Source organism: Cupressus sempervirens, chromosome 10 (assembly GCF_028749045.1).
Source record: "Cupressus sempervirens isolate cs-2001-9-10 chromosome 10, ASM2874904v1, whole genome shotgun sequence".
Taxonomy (NCBI): domain Eukaryota; kingdom Viridiplantae; phylum Streptophyta; class Pinopsida; order Cupressales; family Cupressaceae; genus Cupressus; species Cupressus sempervirens.
The window spans coordinates 463,445,280-463,452,726 of NC_143127.1; positions in this window are offsets into that span (position 1 = coordinate 463,445,280).

Consider the following 7,447-nt stretch of genomic DNA (forward strand, 5'->3'; position numbering starts at 1 on the left):
GAACAAATAAAATCCAATTCAAACTAAATATACAAAATTAAATATATAACAATTTTGTAACAATTAAATATTATTTCTTTTGATTTTTAATTATAAAAATTAATAGAATATTTTATAATATATATATGTAGAATTTTAAGCGAGAGCGTACAACACAATGGTAGTTCAATCTACTTGAACTTCATAAATAATAATTGATCACAACACATAATAATAATAATTAATCTTAGCTTCAGCCTCTTAAGAAACTTTAAAAAAAATGTAAAATTTTCAAAATTCAAAACAAAAAATCAAGAAGATTAACACCATTGAAATAAATTTATATCAGTATAACTTACAAAACCTTACAAAATTCCATAAAAGGAAAATAAAACTATTTTCTAGTTTTTCAAAACTATAATAATAAATAAATAATTGAAGTATTTTGAAAATTATATATATTAAAACAACTAAGATATTAGTTGTTTTGATTTGCAGGTTCAGTGAAAATGAAAAAATAGTGGGAGTTAGGTCAACTATGTTTAATATCCATTAATTAGGTTACCCGGAAACCCCAAATCACATTTTTTTGTTGAGATTTTAATTCGATCAATTTTATCCATGAACCTATGATTGGATGTGTGGGCAAAAGAAACAATAATTGCAAATCACTATTACTTTGGAAGATGTTTGTGCTTAAGCTCTATGGTGATAGTGTATATCTAAATATTAATTAAATTAGTTTCATGTGTTAAGCAACCAAAAAAAGTACACTACCATCTAGAATGTTAATTCAATGTGCCAATAAATGCCTGTTATGAGGTGGCACCTCCACACCAACCTCCCAGCCATTAACCGAATGTCCTCATCCTAAATTCTTAGGGCCTGTTTGGCAACAAGAATACAATTGGAATAGGCATATATGTATCCTTTTTCTTTGTTTGGGTGCAACATTGTTGAATTGTGAATAGGAATACAATGGAAATAAATATTCCAATTTTGCCCAAAAAAGGGGCATATGCTATTCCACCTAAATAGGTGGAATAGGAATACTTATTCCTATTCCATTTATTACTTTGTTAGAAAATATAAAATTTCGGCTTCGTGCCCTCAAGTTTACATTTACCCTCACTTTTCATTTGCCGCACATTCTCATCTCAAGGTGAAGGAAATTCGCTTCCATCCTCCATTTTTACCAAGTATGGAGTAGTGCATCTCAATTAATTACAAAGTTTCATTGCTTTTTGGGTGTAGGGTTTGAAAGGATTAAACAGAGAATGAAAATGTTGCAATAAGAAGAAATACACAACACTGGATTTATCCTGGTTCACCACAATAGTGGCTACGTCCAAACTGCAGAGTATTGAATTAAATAAGAAAAAGTTAAGTTACAAATGAGCAGGAGCAGCATATAAAAGGGCTCCAATAATATTACAAATGAAGAGTCTTTGGAAACCAAGAGACTCGATTATTGGAGGGAAAAGAAGACTTGACTGTTGGCCTTCACAATATCAACAGATACAGCCTGTGGAAAGTGCAGATGCGTTCCTTGCTGGTTAAGCAAGACTTGGCACCAAGTAACCGCTGAAGCCAAATCATTTCCCTTGCACCTTTGGAAAGAGCTAAGTATTCAGCTTCAGCTGAAGAAAGAGCAATGCAATGTTGCAACCGTGAAGCCCAACTGATCGCAGCTCCAGCAAATGTGAAAGTGTAACCAGTGGTAGACCTTCGTTTGTCCAAGTCTCCAGCAAGATCAGAATCAGTGTAACCTTGTAGTTGAACTTTGTTTCCGCGAAAACATAAAACATAATCTGAAGTACCTTTTAGATACCTTAGTATCCATTTGACGGCTTCCCAATGAGCTTTGCCGGGATTGCTCATGAACCTGCTCACAACTCCCATCGCATGAGCAATGTTGAGGCGAGTAGAAACCATAGCATACATAATACTACCAATGGCTGATTTGTATGGAATTTTCTCCATAAATTCTTTTTCTTCCTGTGTTTGAGGACATAATTCAGAACTTAATCGAAAATGACCAGCAAGAGGAATAGGAGTTACTTTTGATTCAACCATGCCAAATCTTTCAACAACTTTGTCAATGTATTGTTTTTGAGACAAAGTGATTTCCCTCTTTTTCCTATCCCTTGTGATTGTCATGCCAAGAATCTTTTTAGCCACCCCTAAGTCTTTCATTGCAAACTTGCTTGCCAATTTTTGTTTCAACTCATTAACTATTCTTTTGTTTGAGCCAGCTACTAACATATCATCGAAATAAAGAAGAACGATGACAAACTCTCCACTTGGAAGTTTCTTGAAGTAGACACATGGGTCTGATTCACATCTTGTGAAATTATGCTCAGCCATGAAGCGATCAAATTTTACATACCACTGTCTTGGGGCTTGTTTCAGGCCATACAAGCTCCGATTTAATTTGCAATAAAGGTGTTCATGTCCCTTCTTTACGAACCCTTGTGGCTGCTCCATGTACAGTTCTTCTTCTACATCACCATGTAGGAAAGCTGTTTTCACATCAAGTTGTTCTAATTCAAGATCCCATGTAGCTGCTAATCCTAGAACAGTTCGAATAGTTGTCATTTTGACAACTGGTGAGAAGATTTCATTGAAATCTATCCCTTGTTTTTGATCAAATCCCTTTACCACCAATCTGGCTTTGAAGCGTTTATTGCCTTCCGCTTCATCTTTCACACGATATATCCACTTGTTCCTAAGTGGTCTTCGATTAGGCGGAAGAGATACCAAATCCCAGGTTTGATTCTTGAGTAAAGAATCCATTTCTTCATGCATCGTTGTTTGCCATTTATCACTATTGACATCTTTGAGAGCTGCTTTGAATGTAGACGGTTCTGAAAATTCTGAAAGTAGAATTGAAGGCTCTGCTTCTTCAGCGTACAATAATTCATAATCAGAGAATTTAGCCGGCATTCTTCGTTCTCTAGTGGATCTTCTCATTTGGGGTTCTCTGTTCTCTGGTTGAACCAATTCAAATGGAGAACCGGTTACACTAGTTCGCTGGTTTAAATGTTGAATGCCCTCTCTGCTGCTTGAGAACATATTATTATGAAGTGTGCCTTCTCCCTGTGATATATTTGTATTGGGTGCCTCAAAACCGGTATTACCAAGATGCTGGTCTATGCTCCCACCATAATTACCCTGCACATTAACGTCCTGCAAATCAATTTGTAGACCCTGTGAAACAACTCTAACACATTGCGGATGGAGTTCTGCACCCTGTACATTCACCTCTGTTACGTGCATTTGAACCTGGTTTTCATTTGCCCCTTGCGGATTATGTGTAGGCTACGGATTAGTTGGACCTACACTCTGAAATTGCCCACGTTTATTGCCAAGATTGTGGCTTGAGTTTTCACCGTGCTCAAATGGATATAGTGACATACGTTTACTGTGAGTACTCTGTATATAGACGGGATTGCCATGGATATCAATTGGCACAGCCTGCGAATTACTGTCATCCTCCAAATTGATGTCCTGCAGTTCTATTTGCCCACCTTGCATTGGTGGATGAGCATTATAGTCCTTTGACTGATAGCCCATTGTAGTAAGAGGATCCCTTGTACTTTGGTTTGAAAAACTTTCACAAGCTTGATTGTGATGGAGAGACAAATTCCTGTCATGAGAAGAGATATCAAAAAACTCTTGTGTAGAACTATCATCATGTCCTGTGTTCCTAGGAGTGGAAGAAGATGAAAATTTTGGAAATAGTACAGAGGTGGGACTATATGAAATAGTGTTAGAAACTGTTTGTGGATTCAATCCAACATTCCTTTGTGCAGCGATTGCCACAAATTCTTTTTCAGACATTTCCTGAGAATTTAATGCTGGAAAGGTTTTGTCATTGAAGACAACATCTCTGCTTCTAATAATCTTCTTATCAGTTAAGCTCCAAAGCCTGAAGCCAAACTAATCCTCTCCATAGCCAACGAATATGCAAGGCTCAGATTTAGGATCCAGCTTGCTTCTTTTTTCTTTGGGCACATGTGCAAAAGCCTGACAACCAAAAACTTTAAGATGAGAATAAGAGAGTCTTCTACCTTGCCATTCCTCTTATGGAATTCCGAAGTTCAACCTTGAAGAAGGACTTCGATTAATGAGATATACTGCTGTATTACATGCCTCAGCCCAGAATTCTTTTCCCAATCCTGCATTAGAAAGCATACACCGAGCTTTCTCCATTATTGTCCTATTGAGTCTTTCCGCCGCCCCATTTTCTTGAGGGGTATAGGGCACAACTTTCACCCTATGAATACCATTATCTACACAATAATTGTCGAACTCCAGCGAACAAAACTCACCTCCATTATCCGTTTTTAAACATTTGATCTTATGGCCCCTTTGGTTTTCAACAAGAGCATTGAAAACTTTAAATTTAGAAAAGACTTCAGATTTATTTGCCATCATATATATCCATACTTTCCTAGTACAGTCATCAAGGAATGTAACAAAAAAATTTGAACCTCCTAAAGAGCTTACCTCAACCGGACCAAAGACATCCGAGTGTACAAGTTCCAATGGTTTCTCCTTGAGATCATGTCCATCTTTCAAGAAGCTGGCCCGCTTTTGCTTTCCGTAAAGGCAATGTTCACTAAATTCCAAATTTGTTGATTGGAGACCCGGTAGTTGATCCCTTTTGAGCATTATCTCAAGGCCCTTTTTGCTCATGTGGCCTAATCTTTAATGCCAAAGTGTTGCATCGCTGCCCATGACTGTCATAGCAGCCCCTATTTCAGTAGGCTTCTCAAGAAGATAAAGATTACCAACTTTGTTTCCCTTGGCAATTAATCTCGAACCCTTGGTAACTTTCCAAGTATCCGGAGATAAGAATGGATAATATCCTTGGGCAAAGAGCTGACTAACCGAAATTAGATTTCGCTTTAATTTGGGAACATGGCGAACATCTTTTAACAACCATTTCCCTCCATTTTCTAGCGGTAACAAAATGTCACCTTTGCCAACTATTTCGCAGGATTTGTTGTCTCCAAGAAATACCTCTCCAAATTGACCACCATGGTAGTTTGTGAAACAATCCGTATATGAAGTAGCATGGAAAGAAGCTCTGGAATCTATCACCCAAGAATCTGATTTTGTATCACTTGTAGAAAGAACTAAAGCACATTCATCTTTCTCATAGGCTATATTTGCTTCCATGTTTCTCACATTTTCTTGTGCTTTCTTGTAAGCCCGACAATTTCTCTTTGTGTGGCCAGGCTTACCACAAAACCAGCATTCACCATTCCTACCTCTTGACCTTGAACGATTGGGTGACTTTGATCTTCGCTGATAGTAATTATTATTTCCTCTATGATGGCTTCTTCCTCTTCTCTCAGTGCTGACCATAGTGAGAGCATCACCAGATGAGGAGTCTTTGTTACTCCTTCTCATGTCTTCACTTAATAAAGTGGCAACAACTTCATCATAGGCCAGCTTTGACTTCGTAGAGCTTGAAGTACTTACAGCTGTAACTACGGGATCCCAACTATCAGGTAAAGAACATAACAAGATGATTGCTTTGGATTCGTCATCTTGAGTCATACCAACCGAGCTTGCTTGACATAATAGGGTGTTCAAATCATTTATATGATTTGACATTGCAATCCCTTCCTTCATTTTCAGTTTGTAGAGTTTCTTCATAATGAAGATTTTGTTTGCAGCCGACGTCGTTTGATACATATTCTGAAGTTTGTCCCAAACATCTTTTGTTGACGTCTCATTTGAGACATTGAACAAGACATTTTCGCTAGTGAGAGAAAAATGGATGCCATCGCCTTGTCATCCATCTTTTGCCAATCTTCATCAGTCATTGTAGACGATTTCTTAGACTTTCCTTCGATTGCGAGAGCCAAGTCTTGCTTAACCAGCAAGGAACGCATCTGCACTTTCCACAGGCTGTAATTCTTGCCTGTAAATTTCTCTATTTTCAAATCCTCCATCTTTCCGAAAAATTCAACACTGATTTTCCAACCTGCACACCTCGTGCTCTGATACCAATTGAAAGGATTAAACAGAGAATGAAAATGTTGCAATAAAAAGAAATACACAACACTGGATTTATCCTGGTTCACCACAATAGTGGCTACGTCCAGACTGCAGAGTATTGAATTAAATAAGAAAAAGTTAAGTTACAAATGAGCAGGAGCAGCATATAAAAGGGCTCCAATAATATTACAAATGAAGAGTCTTTGGAAACCAAGAGACTCGATTATTGGAGGGAAAAGAAGACTTGACTGTTGGCCTTCACAATATCAACAGGGTTCATCCTTATTCTTCATTTTTTTTCTTTTTCAGTTTGTTGTGTTTGAATACGATTGTGTTTAGAGTTGTGTTTCACGGCATTGTCAAGAAGTTTCTACAAAATTTGAAGGGCAAAGAGGAGCGGAATCCATAACAGGAGTGGGATAGTTGGCAGGATTGTTTTCATCTAGTCAAGACAACAACAAATTTAAGGTCAGATTTGGAGGTATATAGATTTTTTTGTAATGGTAGAAGATTTTTTTGTTTTCATAACATTGCATTCAATGAGATAATGGTAACAAAATATTGTACAAACAATGGACATTTAACAATGATTTGACTATTTTTTTATTTACAACTTATTTATGATCATGCTAACTAAGGGGCAATTAATTCTAAAATGATGAATATATTCTACGAGTTTCATGACTATTTGTCATGATTGTGTCTTTTTTTTTTTTGATAAATTCCCGATAATTTAGCTTCTCCCCATAAAATGAAAAATATTAAAAGTTATCTTTTTCTAAAATTTTAAAAGAAAAACAGCTCAATCAAAATGTAAGGAAAAAATATTATATTAAAAAAAAGGACTTATTCCAATTCCAGTTTTGCACAACCAAACATAGAATAAACATAATCCCAATCAAATTCTGAATGAACCAAACATAGAAGAGAAATATGCATTCCCATTTTCTATTCCCGAAATAACAAATCTAGAATACATATTCCTATTCCCGAATTCTTGTTCTTGCCACCAAACAGACCCGTAACCCTTAAAGTACACAATGCTCACAAACATTAGCTAGAGAGAACAAGAGATAGCAAAAAGATAATTAGTAAAGGCATAGCTTTTATGGGAATTTTGAAATTTTATACTATAAATCTGGTTTTATAACATATAACGTGCCTATAACATGTCTATTAGTTTTGTTATAATTATTGTATTCTTTAGGTTTTCAAGTTCGGAGTATGTAAAAGTATTTTCAAATTCCAACTATTTATATTCAAAATTAAACAATATATAAATCAAATAAAAAAATAAGAACAATTTTGTCTTTATTAAAAATATATGAAAAAGCAACAAAGTCTAAGTTACACATTTTTTCTTGCATGTCTAGTGAAAATTATTATAGCATGAACTCCATGCTAAGATCTTCGGAACAATTAACTTGACAAAATGAATGGTTCATACATAGAT